Genomic DNA, 16,359 nt, shown 5'->3' on the forward strand with positions numbered 1-16,359 from the left:
GGAGTCGATGCTCATTTGATACCATGTAAAAGGAATGCAATGCAAAGGTGAATGCCCACGAGTGCACACATTTTTTAGCCTATATTCAACACTCATGACCCCTACCCTCCCTCTCTTGTTTAATGTTATCCTTGTAGTGGTAGGTGTAGAGAATGTTTTCATGTCATTTTCTTATCCAAAAAGCAATAAATCATGCATAATAACATGGAAATGGGGCTATAGATCTCATGCCCTAGGCCCACCATATATCCACAAATAGATTTATAAATTTTTAGTACATAAAATCTAAATTTTTTCATATCATACCCATTTTTCCTTTTTTTTCCTAATTTATTTTGAATAAATTACTTTATTTCTCTTATGTTTTTGAGTCAACAAATTAAGTCACACTCTAATCCATCTTTACATTTAATTTTACCCCACATGAACACAATTTGATTGCCCGAAATAACAAAAATACCATTTTTCCTTTAAAAATGCACTTTTTAAAATTTCAAAACTTAATAATTCATTATTATGAGCACAAATTCTAAATTTTATGGCACATAGCCTTTAGGCTTGTTACAATCAAGCATCAAACAAATTTTTGTTGCACATGAATGAGAATTGCATCATAAATTGTCAAAAATTTTAAATTTTCATTGAAAAAGGGCTTATCACCTTTTATCGGGTTTTGGGAATTGATTTTTGCATTTTCGTGCGGTCATCGAATCTACCATTGATCCTCAAACTATGTTGGCCATCATTGCTCAGCATCCACATGATCCCATCACAATTCAGTGCAGGCTGAATGATCGGTCTTCTTCATTCCAATCTCTTCCCATCTACTTGCGCATGAACCACCTCCAAGAGGAGAGAGAGGGAGGAGAGGGAAACATTGGTTTCTACATTTTCTCTACAATCCACCATTTGCCACACAGAGACAGGTGATTGAGAGTGAAAAAATGGGGAAGGAGGTTGGCACGATTAGATTGGTGGGTTGTTTGTAACCTCACAACCCCCTTCTCCCCCAAATCATCATTGTGATACAGCTGGCCCCCTTTTTTTTCATGCACCCCCCCCCCCCCCCACCAATGATTCATCAAATTTTGGTTTGGGGGAGGGGGGGGGGGGGGGGGGATAGCCCAAGGGTTATACCCTCTCATGTCGCCCCCCAAGTTACTTTCACACTCTTCCTTGGTCCTCCATGTCGCCTCAACTTCCGGCTACTCCTGTGTCCGATGTTCGATTTTGCTTACGAAAAATCTACACCTTCGTCTTTAAGTCCCAAACTACTTGGAACTTATCCTACTTCAATCTTATACTCGAAAAAATTATAAAAAATCCACAACCACTGCAAGGTCCTCCTTTTGAAGTAATTTGAATTCTTGTCTTCCACAACCACTTAAAATTGTCGAATCCGCGTCTTTTGCTTCCATCGAGCTTTGAATTCTATCTTAAATTCTCGTCATTTGGCACTTTTCTGGCATTTCCCTGGTGTTTAAATTCTGCTCTCAACAATAAGTATTCTCTATCTTTTTTCTCAAATCCCTTAGGCTACGACATATAAATCTCACTATGCAAGTCCCCATGTAAAAAAGCTATCTTAACATCCATCTGATAGAGGTCTAGATCTAGCTACACAACCAAAGCAAAAACCAAGCATAGGGTAGTCATCTTGACTACAAGAGAGAAGACTTCATCGAAGTCAACACCATACTCTTGCTTAAAACCCTTATTAACCAATCTGGCCTTATAGGCTAGTGTGGGGCCTCCAAGGATACTTTTTAGCTTGTACATCCACTTGCATGGCAAAGTACACTCTTAACTATGTAAAGAAACAAAATCCCATTTTTGATTTTTCTACAATGAGTCATACTCTAACTGCATGACACTCTCCCAAGAGTGATTATCACATCTATGCAAGGCCTCATCATAGGCAAGAGACTCCCTAACATATGTCACCATAACATAATCTATAAAGGATGCAAATCAATTAGAGACTATTGTAAAACAAGCTATGGGACATATACATCCTATCTAACATTAGGATCCTCAACCACTGGAGCATCCATTGACATAGACTATCTAGCTTGTTGTATGGCAACAGGAGGCTCCTCCATTGAGATATCACCTTGTATACCTTAATGACTTACTCAGGCTGTTGCTTATGTATTTTCTCCCTATGGGAAACAACATCATGGCTACAAATGGCCTTCCAAGCTTACGAATCCCATAGGTTGTATACAATCTCACCTGCATCCCCATAACCAATAAAGATACATTTCATGAACTTACAATCTAGCTTATTGCACTTGTCCTTGGGAACATGGCAAAAAGCCTCACAACCAAAGACACACAAATCATATCTCCTCTATAACCTAATGGAGGTTTTCCAAACCATATCTCCTCTGTAACCTGATAATCAAGAGCAATGCATGGAGATCAATTAATCAAATGTATAGTAGTAATAACTACCTCAGCCAAAAAGTGTAGTGGTAAGCTTGCCTAGCTAAGCATACTATAGACTCACACTGAATTGTTCTACTCATATGCTCAACCATACCATTCTGGGAAGGAGTGTACAAGATGGTCAATTGGTGCTTAATACTCCTCTCATCACAAAACACCTCAAAGGCTTTAGATACATACTCACCTCCATTGTCAAATCATAGGCATTTTAGACTATACCTAGATTGGTTCTCAACAAAAGCAAGACGATGTTGAAACATAGCCAAGACATCTGATTTCTACTTTATGGGGTATGCCTAGATATTATATGAGCAATCATCAATGAAAGTAATGAAATATTCATGCCACCTAATGACTTCCAGGGCATATGTCCACAAACATCAAAATGAACAAGAGCTAGAGGCTCACCCATGCATTTAATGCCTAACTTCTTATGCAAACTATGGGTCTACTTGCCATAAAGAAAATTTTCACAAGAATTAAAAACTTATAGTCAAGTGATGGAAGATATTACAAATGGGTAAGCATTTTAGTTCCCTTAAGTGACATGTGCCCAAGGTGATGAGGCCATAATGATACATGTGGTACTAGAGTCACTACCAAAACATGGTTGATAGACCCAAATACAAGAGATAAAGAGTGCCAGACTTGGCACCTCATGCCAGGATAAGATTTCCATGGGTAATCTTCCCTAAGGAACCACCAAAACAGACAACATAGCTTGTATTATCCTATTGTCTAGTAGAAAGTAGGCTTTTAGTTAAAGCTGAAATATGGCATACATCATGAAAACTAAATATACCACCTGCAGAACACTATAGCTAGATATCTCCAATATCAACAATATTAAATGTGAAGTCATTGCCTAATCTAATAGATCATGTCGTGCTACGATAAGAGTGGAACCACTCTTGATGAGGGGCAAAATGAAATAAATCCCCTGGAATCAATTAGTCAATACTAAGAATAGGTGGACAAGGCATCATTCAACTACAAAGAATCAAAGAAGAAGTTGCAATTATGTAATTATCATTAGAATCAATTTGCATGACATTAATCTCTTCTATCTTGACCTGGACTTGCTAGAGACAATGCTACGATCATCAATCTTTTCCTACATTTTTCTCTTTCCCTTTTCCTTGCACTTGTCATCACATTTTATGGCATTGTGACAGAATATGACCCTACTTCCCACAATAATGACAAGTCATTGCAGACTTAGGCCATGGGAATTACTGTGACACTATCCATGTGACTAAGAATAAGACTGTTGAGAGCCTCTCCCACTGCGGTCAACATGGCTCTTACCATTATTACCTTTGATTGTCAAAGTATGAGAACTATGGGAAGCATAAATATTCTTTCTATTAACCTCTTCATTCGAGAGTGCATCCTCTATATCCTACAATTTCAGCCCATTCATAGGCATATTTACACACATAGTAGTACGTAATGTGTCCCATAACTCTAACAGCTTAAAATAGAATGAAACTCATTTATTTGGGTGAACATAGAAGTCCTTTCCTTTATATGAAGGTCCATGAGTTGCTTTAGCTAATACATTTGTGAAGCAGCAACACTATCATTCGACCCAATAGCCATAATGCAACAAATAAAAGAACAATCCAAGACAAACAGGTTGTTGTTAATGATTGCAAAACAAGCCAAAATCAAGACTAATATAGTGTCTGAATAGATGAAATTAGCAAAGAGGAGGGCTGTCCACTAATCGCCAAAGAATGATAGTCAAGTCAAAGCATTTGCCCTTATAGATGATACATAAAACACTAGTAGTTAGTAAGCATGCAAAATCAGAACTCAACATGTTTAGAGTGGGATACATCCAATAGGCATAACTGTTTGCATGTAGTAGGCCTCAACTTAACAAAAGAGAACTACTAGATATACAACTGACTAAGCAAGTGTAAAGAAGCTCAATACATAGCCAAGAAAGATAAATATATCACTAACAAGCACCTAATAGAGATAGGTATTGACTCAAACCATGAATCAAATCAGCCCGTTAGGCAACAACTACATCCAAATAGCATCCAAAGAGCATAGACATAACTCAACTAAGTCCCATAGTCTCATTGAAATAAGCTCAACTACATAAATGCAAAGTTACGCTTAAATATGCAAAATAGCCAACTAGCTCAAGTGACTCCTAGTGGAATAAAATTGAATGGTAAATGAGCAATGTAAGCTCAAAACATCAACTACATGTCCATCCAAAATCCTAGATATATCAAGTGTAGAGCTGGGAGCATAAAACATAAGAGAATCTTCAAGCCTATAATGTCAATGATCACTGTAGCAACTAGCCAAGCTCTAATACATGTAAGTGAGCTCAAATTAGAAGCTCAATACATTCCATAAGCATATTCGAGTGAATAGGATCAATGTTATACATAAATGCATCCACTGAAGTACCAAATATCATCATATGGCAATAGACATAGGCTATTGATAGTATACAATAGGTATATCCTAAATAGTAGTTGACATCATGTCTATCTTGAACATAATAAATAGCATGTATATCCTCAATGCACTAAACAAGAAGTCTATCTGCAACACAATGAATAGCAAGTCTTTCCCCCTGCAACACTGTGAACAATAGGTTTTTTGTCCTATAACATAGTGAATAGCATGTCTATCCTACAACACTGTGAATAGCAGGTCTATCCTGCACAGAGTAAATAGCATGTCTATCTTGCATAAAGTAGAAAGTAAGTCTATCCTATACAGAGTAAGAAGTAGGTCTATCATACATAGAGTAAATAGTAGGTCTATCTTGCATAGAGTAGATAGCAAGTCTATTCTACACAAAGTAAACAGTAGGTCTATCTTGCATAGAGTAAACACTAGGTCTATCCTACAGAGAGTAAGTAGTAGGTCTACCCTTTTTGTTGCTATTTTTGGCCATAGTGGAGAAAGTGCTAAAGCTTAGTCAGGTCTGCTTGATGCCAAGAAGAAGTCCACACAAGTTGGGAAGAGGTCTATGAAGCATAGGACTGATGCATACCTTCTTGAGGGGCAACCATTAAAACTTGAGCTATAGGTTTCTTTCTAATCCATGCTAAATTACATTGAAGAAAAGCTCCTTAGCTCAATGCTCTGATACCAATTGAAGGGAGAAGCACAAGTGAGAGCATGAGAAAGTGAAAGCAATGAAAGAGTGTGCTATGGTAGATGGAGCAAGGGAGAGAGAGAGAGAGGGATATAAAGAGAGAGAGAGAGAGAGAGTTGAGATGTGGAAACTCCAATAGTCATGATGTGTGACCAGTCTTCCCTTATTTTAATGTCACTAAAAGAATAAATAATGAAGAAACAATGATGGGCACTCACCGTTTGCAATGTGCATGTATGTGGGTATTGTCAATGTAGTAATATGGGCAATGTAGCCATATGCACCTTTACACCCAACAAGAAAGTGGATTGAAGTTCTCTGGGATTTTGATTTTGAAATCAAGTTTCACCTTGGGAAGGTTAATGTTGTGGCGCTTGCCCTAAGCAAACAAAATTTCTTGAGTTTTCTACTTCTGGAAGAGCCTCCCATTAGGGGATTTCTTGTAAGTCTAATTTTTATGCCTAGTAATCCTATTTTGGATGTACCAATGATCAAAATCCATGAAGATCCTGGCTACCTTGAGATAAGGACTATTCAAGTAGGAGGTAATAGTCTAAATGGGAAGACCAAATACAAGCATTATCACATCAAAAGAGAGTTCCTTCTTACTATCAGCATAGATTGTGTTTCCCAATAGTTGGGATCTAAAAAAGGAGATTCTACGGGAAGCACATGATAGTCCAATAGCTGGACATCCCAGTTATGTAAACCCTTAGTAAATGCTGTAAGTTTGAGTTATCATTGGCCAAGGATGAAAGTTGATGTACTAAGATATGTGACTTAGCATCCAAGTTGTGAGTGAGTCAATGTTGGAAGGATCAAAATGCTAATAAGAGACCTACACTTGTTTGACATGCCACAAATGAAATGGGAGTACATAAATATGGATTTTGTGGTTTGTCTTCCAACACTATGCAAGGAGGATATGACTCAATTCTAGTGGTTGTGGATATAATAACAAATGTATCTCGTGTTATGCCTATAAAAGCTACCTTTAAAGCATTAAACATTGTTAGATTATTTGTCAAAGAGATCTTTCGATTGCATGGATTCCCCAAGAGGATTGTTCAATGATATATATTTATTGTTCACTTCCAAATTTTGGACATATCCCTTTTAGGCTATTGGCATGCAAATTTGTTCCAGTACTCCCTATATCATCCTCAAATTGATGAGCAAACTAAAAGAGTCAATCAAGTATTGGAAGATATTCTAAGGGTGTATTTCAATTGGGAGCCTAAGAAATGGATTCAATACTTTCCTTTGATTAAGTTTTCTTACAACACTTCATACTAGCAAAGTATTGGTATAACACCATTTTATGCATTGTATGGATAAGAATACTTATTCCCCTGTCAATCTCTCCTTTGATCCAAGATTCAGGATTGAAGCATATAAAAGAAGAATGTAAGAGAAGGAGGAACAAACCAAGGCAATTCACCAATATATTGAGGTAGTACAAGGTAGAAAAAAAGCTTATGCAAATTTTGAGACGACTCCTTGGACTTTCAAGGAATGAGACATAGTTTTCTTGAGAATCCCACCAATGAAAAGTTCTTTATTGCTTGGTGAATTCAAGAAGCTTAGCCCAAGTTACTAGACCCTATAAAATTGACAAATGTCTTGGTAGGAATTTCTATAGGTTAGAACTTCCATGTCATCTAAAAATCCATAATGTATTTCATGTAAGCCTCTTGAAATCCTATATCCCTAACCTTGAACATGTCCTTGATGATGGACAAATTGTAATACTGATTCAAGGAGTTCTTGAGATATACCCCTAAAAGTGTACTAGAACTTATGAAGGTCTATAGAAACCGCAGTCTCCGAGGATACCTTGTACAATGGAAAGACTTTCCCAAAGAAGATGTAATATGGATTGAGGAATCCATTCTCTAGAGAGATCACCTTGAGTCTCTCTCGAGATGAGGATATCTCAATTTTTTTAAGGAGAAGAGAATGTAATATATCTTAAAATTATTTTTAAAAATTGAAAATATAATTTAAAAAATAAAAAATCCTTTGTAATACTTGTAAGGGGATAAAAGGTGGAAGGGGGAAGGAGGGGGGCACTAAATGGCCAACGTCTTCTGATGATGGCACCCCCTTCCCGAAGGTTACATGATGTTAGTAATAATAAATTTATTTTTAAAAAATCCCCCCTCACCCCCACACATTAGAAGAATGTTTGATTTGAAGTTCCAAACCTAATCACTTTCTTATATCATGGCTAATCAATTGAGTCTCAAGTCTAATGTTTAATGGCATTGCCATATTTGGATTGCATTGTAATTTTCCACTTTGGATTACCCATAGCTTCATCCAAACTTGCAAACTCCTTTACTCACATTATCTCAACTAGAAGGCCATATTGACTATGTGTTTAGAAGTCTTTATTTACTTCTCTATCTTCTTTGAACTTTGAAGTCCATCAATAGGTGGCTCCCCCTCAATTGTTGGAGATAGATTCTCCTTATCAAAGTGCTACCCCACTTGGGAAGTGTCCATCCTTATACCACAAAAGTAAGTTGTTGTGGTTGAGAAAATTCATCATTTGTGAGAGCTCCTCCTTCTTTAAATGGATTTAAACAATTAGTTTAAGCACACGTTAGGTTCCTTTGTTTGCTAATGATAATGCGAAGAACACCTTTTCTGCTATATGTGGATGCTTCATGCACACCATATCATAGATTCCAATCAATTATTAGTCTCATAATTATACAATTTGTAAGCTTTAGATTACTAGACACATGTAAGAAAGATATACTTCTTGCTTTTGTCTTCTAGCTTAGCCCTTTTATTACTTGAAACATGAATATTAACACTCGCATCCAAAATTTCTACGATATGTGCCAAAGGGATTCTTATCAAATAAGGTCTCCTAAGATGTTTACCTTTTAATTACTTAGTCTAGCTTCATTGAGAATGTACACTTCTATTGTCATGATTTTTTGGCCTAATAGATATCTAGCTTGAAATCAAACAAGCCTCCCTTTTGGAATAAGAATGCTAGATCAAAAGGATATACAACTCACTACTAAATCAAGCTTTATGAGAAGTACAAATGCACATGAAATAAATAATGGGTGTGGATTTAAGAGGATTCGTGCCTATGGATATCTATGGAAGTGAAGAGATTCATGCATGTGTTTATGTCTTGATGGGCCACCATATTTGGGCATATTGAAGCATCATTACTTATCATGGAGGGTAGCCTAATCATGATTTGTGAGTATGAGGAGATGAATGTACACCAAGTAGATATTAATTCTAAACAAATAAGGTTGCAAAATAGTAAATATTTTTGGGGAAAAAATTCAAATGCCAAATGTTAAATGTCAACAATCAAAGAAATCAAAGGTCTGTCAAAGGAGTCAAAGGAGACTAGTTCAACCCAAGAGAATGAACCAATGCCAATTCAAGATAAAAGGAGTGTTGGATACATAGATTCTATATTTTTTTGAGAAAATAAGGATTCAATAAGGAAAATATCATAGGCATTAGAAGTCCAAGTAGAAAATTCAATTCAAATAGTTAGTCATCATTTAATCCTACTTATACATATCATATTACAGTGTGAGAGCTAAGCTCACTCCTATGCATATTTTGATATCTCGTGGATCCACATTTCATGTTTTTATTTTCTATTAATGTATGCACATAAGACCTACAAGAAATAATAAAGATCCATGGGAAATTCCATCTGTCTAAAAGGTCGCATGCATATAAAAGAGAGATGACGAGACTTGAGAGAGAGATCAAGGGTTGAGACTATCCACTTGGGGAAACCTGTAAATGATATGTAAAGTCAATATAATATATCATTCTTTTCTTATGTGAGATGTCCGCTAGGCTCATTCCAAGGCATACCTTTTTGTAGTCCATTAGTAGATTTTCCCAATGACGCCACTCGGCACTCCCTTGGAACAGTGTTCTAGCCAAACCCATTGGGATCAACCTGAATTTTTGGGTTCTTAAAATCAAATGAGTCTCCTAGCAGCCAGTTAACATCAATAATTTCGAGTTCCAACTTCTATAGGATTACTCAATGTGAAGCAGACTTGCCATTGCACTTGGTTCAAAGAGAATGGGAGACAGAGGGGAGTGTAGTATGTCAACCCTTCTACCCATAAGGTGAAATTCCATTCCGACCCCCTAAAACAGTGTAAGTCGGTTCTACCTAATGACTAGTTGGTGGTCAATTTATCATTTTCCTATTTCTATCGCAAATTTAGAAAAGCTCCCAACTAACCGGGACCACCCTACCGTTGGATGGACCCGTCGGGGGTTATGCCCACCCGCTTTCCTTTGATGACGAAATCATCTTTAGTTTTTTAATTACCTACATCACATTTATTGGAACATATACAACCAGCTTCCTTAATTAGTCCGTTAAATCACCCTTCATGTAATTTATCTCACAAACATGCATACAGTTCAAACAACCCTTGAATAAAAATGAATTCCTTTATTATATTAAGAGTTTATTACAATTTCCATCTTTCTGACCTTGCGAATAATTCTACGAGGGTATTCTATCCACCAAGATTTGACACTTGTAATAACTAGTATTTAAGGTTCCAGAATCCCATCCTAGGTCGTCGCGATGGGGCTCGTCATATTCTAGGAGTAATGCAGAATTTATGGCTAGAGCCCCCCCCTGGCACCCACATTTCCTACTACTTGAGGCTATCCCTACGGATAGACCTTTTGCCTACGAAGCCCGCCATCTAAGCCTCTGAACGTGATAACCATGACCCCCTTAGAGTAGGGTCTTGCAAGCTAGCTTAGGGGTAGCCTAGCGCGATCTTTTCTTTTATCCTGTTTGTCAATGTTTTTAATCAAAGATCTAGATTCTAGCAAACAGAAACAATCTTTTCAAACAATGACAATCACACCATCGTACAGTTCACAACTTCCATAGCTACAAGCTAGACCTTATCCTAAGGTAACCTTACATTCTAATGAGGGTTCTCCTCCCTATAAAGAAGTGTTGAGTGCATCTCTTACAACATGTTAAGCAAGACATGAATTTTCTGTTTGGGGCTAACTTACCCAACATAAGCAAATTTCCTTTAGAAAAAATATTGTGACAATAATTTAATGAGATGATTTACAAGATCCTTAAATAGACATTCACTTTTCGTAACAAGTGTTAATCAATCTTAACCTTGTCATGTTGACAATATATCGATTTATTTTATTAATCTTGAGTGTGCATATAGTCCCTTACTCATTTCATGCAATATCCTCCTACAACTATTTCCATCATGATCTTATGAATTATAATCTTGATTAATCTAACTACAAATAGGTAGCAATTAACCATTTATGCATATATTAATATGCTCTCTAAATAAAACTCTCAATTTGTGTAAGTGAAAATATAGAAGCTAATATTTTTTGTACTTAATTATTATATGGATGTTGTTCATGCAATCTAACAAGTTGATATTGTACCATTTAATGTAAAAGCAAACATTTTATGTAAAATTTTGGTAAAGATCTTATTATTTTTTATGGCGATATGAATATAATAGCCTATTTTTGAAACATGAATAACCTGATTTGGCACGATGACATTGGAAATTTTGTCTTTGCTTGCACTTGCATTCGCCATACCCGATGTTCCATTGGTAGTGGCAACTTCAGCAACCTCAGGCACTCCCGTATCTCCAACAATACCCGTTCTTTAACCAGTTGTGGTGGTTCTCATGGTCTTTCCACCTCGTCACTTTGGAGCCATCGTTCGCAAGTGGATTCGAGAGATAAAGAAGGAGGAATGAATTTGGGATGGAAGAGTGTAAGAGAAGATTCCTTAATTGAAGACTAAGACAGGGGGGTTGAGCTAGCTCTCTTCTCGTAGCCTCTCAAGGTAACTCCTCTCTCTCTCTCTCTCTCTCTCTCTCTCTCTCTCTCTCTCTCTCTCTCTCTCTCTCTCTCTCTCTCAACCTCTTGGAGGGGTATCCTTCTACCTTCCTCTCTCTACCTCCCTCTCGTAGCCTCTTAGGGTCTCCTTATGCCTCTCTAAACTGCTCCCCATGCCTCTTATTTATAGCTAAATTAGAGAAAAAGTGTTTTGGCTAAAAATAAGAGCACTTTATGGAGGGGGTCTTGGCAAAATCAGCAATCTGAAGCTTCCAAGATGCAATCTAATGCTCAAATCCCAGATCACTCCTTCTTCTCCATGTTCGGAGTGCTATTTGCTACTTGTAAATTGTGATCGCGATGTGGTGATTTTGCCAATCCTTCTTTTTGTAGTAAATCTCCAAAATTGACTGAAAAAACCACTTACCTTTTTTTACATGACACCCTGTTCTAGAAGTTTTCATAGCTTTTTAAGATATTTACAATAAATAATATCCAAAATATCAAAAATATGCTAGTTTTGTCCAAAAATCTAGTATTTTTGGACCATCCATACTATACACACTGACACTAATGTGACTAATATGGATCATAACTCTCGTTCATGTGGTAACTTCCATGACGGGTGGCTATAGTCCTTGTTAATGAGAAAAAAATGTCAAGTTACGATCTCATTTTTTTTTCCTCGATATATTCTCTATTTAATGATTTTAGAGTTCTTCAAGTCCATTTTGTGAGAAGTTAGGAAACTTTTAAATCAAAGTCGGGATATCACATCCTCTCCCCCTTAGAGGAATCGAGATGTCCTCATCTCGAATGAAACTAGGGATATTGGTTACATAGTGACTCATGGTCAATCCAAGTGGCATCCTCTTTCAAAGTAGTCTTTCCACTAGACGAGATATTCTCTAAGGGTTCTACTCCTCAATTTTCTCTCCCTTACATCAATTACTCTATCAGGTTATAGCTCAAGGACTCCTGGTTAGGTATTATAACTTGTTGATCATCCAGGATATGGTTAGGGTTAGTTACATATGCTTTCAATAAGCTAATATGAAATACATTGTGGGTTTTTATATTCTCAGGGAGTTGTATCTTGTAAGAGCTTGGTCCTAAGCACTTGAGAACTTTATAGGGTCCACAGTATCTTGGACTTAACTTTTTAAATTCTCCTAAAGACAAAGAACTCTTCTTTGGATGGACATGGATGAAGACCATGTCTCCTTCTTTAAAGATTCGTTTTTACCTTTTTAGATCATCATACGCCTTTTGTCGATCCTTGGCAGCTTGAATATCTTATCCACTAATCTTGATTTGATCATCCATTTCTTCTATCATTTTTCTTGAAGCTTCTATCCTTAGAGTAGGATCAGAAAAATTAAGTGGCATACAACAATCTTGACCATATAGTGCCTGAAATGGAGTCAGCTGAATACTTCGATAATAAGAGGCATTATAAGAAAATTCCACTAAGGGTAGATACTAAATCCACCTTTTAGGTTCCTTATTGCAATATGCGCATAGAATATTCTCAATCACTTGATTAACTTGTTCTATCTACCCATCAGTTTGTGGATGATAAGCAATGTTGAAACAAAGTTGGTGAAACAAAGTTGGGTCCCAATGGCTTCAAATAAACTCTTCCAAAAATGTGATGTAAAAAGAGAATCACAATCACATTGATGATCATTTTAGGTAACCCATGTAACCTAAAATTTTCTTTTACAAAAATTCTTGCAATATCTAAAGCTTTGTAATTGGTTTTTGTTGGAATAACATGAGTGACCTTTGTTAGCATATCTACTATTACCATTATTGAGTTATATCCTCTTTGCACAAAAGGTAACCTAACTACAAAGTCCATGCTAATAAACTCCCATTTCTTTTGGGGAATGTCAAGTGGTTGGAGTTTTCATAGTAACTTGACACATTCAAATTTTACCCTTTGGCAATTTAGACATTCAGTGACATACTTAAGTACATCACCCTTGAGTCTTTGCCAATAATAGCTTTTCCTAACAGTATTAAGAGTTTTTGCCTACCTCGGGTGTCCTGAAAAAGGAGAGTCATGTGCTTCCCAAAGTATCCTTCTCTTGAGAGTCTAACTTGAAGGAATGCATGGTCTCATTTTGAAATAAACAAGTCCTTCATCTTCATCTATAGAGAATTCTTGATACTTAGTCTTGAGTTTGGGATCTTGTTCTTTATTCTAAACTTCCCAAAACAATTATTGATAGTCTAGGTCCTTATTTGCTTCATCCTTAGTCAACTCGATGATAGGATTAGTTGGCATTGATACCATTGTAGTCAGATTTTATTACATTAAGGAAGGCTTTACGACTAAGGGCATCTACTACTACATTTTCTTTACCAAATTTGAACTTAATTTCAAAGTCATACTCCTGCAAAATTTCGATCCATTGTCGTTGTCTCATATTATTTCTCAAAGAGTAAGCTACAAGATGACCTTCTTGCATTAATATACGCATCCCAGTGCAAGAGAGTTGGCATCTGTGGCAACTTTAGATTCCTTACTTAAGTCGAGTAGCCTTAAGATACGAGTAGTTATCAAACTATTCTTTAGTTGCTCAAAGCTAGATTGTTCAATTGGCGTCTAGATAATGGCAACTTGCTTTTTGAGTAGGTTTGTAAGAGGTGCTGCAATTTGGGCATAGTTTCTGATGAATATCATATACCATCCTGTTAGACCTAGAAAACTTCTCACTTCCTTGATAGTGGTTGGGGGTGGCTAATCTTGAACATCTTTGACCTTGGCAAGATCTACTAATATACCTTCAGCAAACACTATGAATCCCAAGTACTCAATCTTCCTTTTGAAGAAGGCACACTTCTTCTTCTTAGCATACAACTTGTGTGTTCTCATTGTCTACAGGACAATGCAAAGATGTGGTTCATGATCTTCTTCCTCCTTAGAATAAGTTAGGACATCATCAAAGAATACAAGAACAAAATCATCGAGGATGAGGCGTGAAAATGTCCTGCATTAACCTGTTAAAGGTAACTGGGGCATTTGTCAACCCAAATGATATCATGATGAATTCGAAATGACCGTATCTTGTGGCAAAGGCGGTTTTAAGAATATCTTCCTCCTTGATTCTGATCTCATAATATCTTGACCAAAGATCGATCTTAGAAAAGATCCTTGCTCCTTGTAAACAATCAAGAAGCTCGTTTATCCTTGGGATTGGGCACTTATTCTTCACTGTTACCTGGTTTAGCCCTTGATAGTTGATACAAAGGCGGAGAGTTCCATCTTTCTTCTTTTGGAATAATACTAGGGCTCCCCATGGTGAACTACTTGGCCGAATATGTTCTAGCAATTATTTGAGTTGCTCTTTTAGTTCGATGGCTTTAGGAATAGAAATTTTATAAGGTCTTTTTGCAATTGAAGTGGCTCCTGGAACAAGTTTGATCTCGTGATTAACTTCTCTTTTCGGAGGTAAATCAATTAGCTCTTCTAAAAATTACGTCGACATATTCTTTTGACCCGGATGGTTCTTCTTTTTTCTGACTGTCTTGATTTACCTTGTTAAGCTTGATCAAATAAACAGGCAATCCTTTCTTCAAGTCTTTCACAATTCGAGAAGCTTTTGCAAATTGAGTTCATCACTTTGAATCTCATAATCTCTTGAGTTCGAGAAACATTCATAAGCTCCTGAGTTCATCACTTTGAATCTCATACTTGAAAGGTTTCCTCCTAGGTTAAACTCTACCTTGGCAGTTTGCTGTGTAGAAAGTACTTCATTTCCATTTGCTAATTCCACAAGTAGTTTTGATGCATTTATTGTATCTATTTCTAACTTCTTGGCACACTTGGGAGAAATAAATGAGTGTGTACTTCCACAGTCAATCAAAAAATTTAAATGATTTACCTCGGTGAGTAGCTGGTGTCTATATTATTGAATATTGATGATTTTGACCCTTCTTGTGGAATACAGCATGAACAGTTGCTTTTTCAATATCTTCTTCCATAGTAGGGTCTTCCTCCTTATTAATCTTTTTAAGGGTAATATTTGACGTTATTTCTCTTGCCATAACTACTTGACCACGGCCTTGGGCAGCTCTGCCTTGACCTCAAAATTGGCCTTGGCGATGGTTTCCACACCAAGCTCTCCTGAAATGTCCTAACTCATTATAGTGAAAGCACTTAAGACCATCCACGTTTCCCTAGGTAAGAACAAATTTTCCAATTGCATTGGATTTTGCTTTTTTCTTTTGACCTTGGTGAAATTGGCCTTGGGTTCTTTTTGCTTGACCTTTGAATACTCCTTTGTTTTGGTTATTGTAGCTCCGAAACTTATTATTTTTAGGCTTTGATTATACTTCCCGCATAATAGGAGCAACTCAAATCAAAGCATCTTGGAGGTCTATTGGACGCATTGATTCCAAATGAGTGTTCACAGGAGAATTTAGCCCATTACAAAACTTGGACACTTGTTGAGCAATATCCATGGAGGGTGCATATTTAAGAAGTGAAACAAACTTGGAGTAATATGCTTCCAGGGTCAATCCCATTTGCTTTAAATTAAAGAACTCATTCATCTTCTGGATGCGATAAGCTAGAGGTAAATGTCTTCCTCTTACCGCTTCTTTTAGCGAATCCCAAGTAATGGTACTTTCAAGGACACCTTGATCTCGGCACCACTACTTCCACCAGAGTCGAGCTTTGCCAATTAATTTTAGCTTAGCTATCATGGCTTGGTTGACTGGGACAATTCCACCAGCAGTAAAATAATCTTCCATGGATTCGATCCAAATTTCTACATCGGCTTCCACATTCTCACCTTTCCCATCAAATTTTGGAGGTTTGACTTGCTTCAAAAGACTCATTTTCTCTTGGGCTTCATTGGGATGTATTGTGGGTGCGAAATTCTTGAAAATTTTCA

Source organism: Lygodium microphyllum, chromosome 3, assembly GCF_053477565.2.
Source record: "Lygodium microphyllum isolate KBCC chromosome 3, Lygodium_microphyllum_v1.1.10, whole genome shotgun sequence".
NCBI lineage: Eukaryota > Viridiplantae > Streptophyta > Polypodiopsida > Schizaeales > Lygodiaceae > Lygodium > Lygodium microphyllum.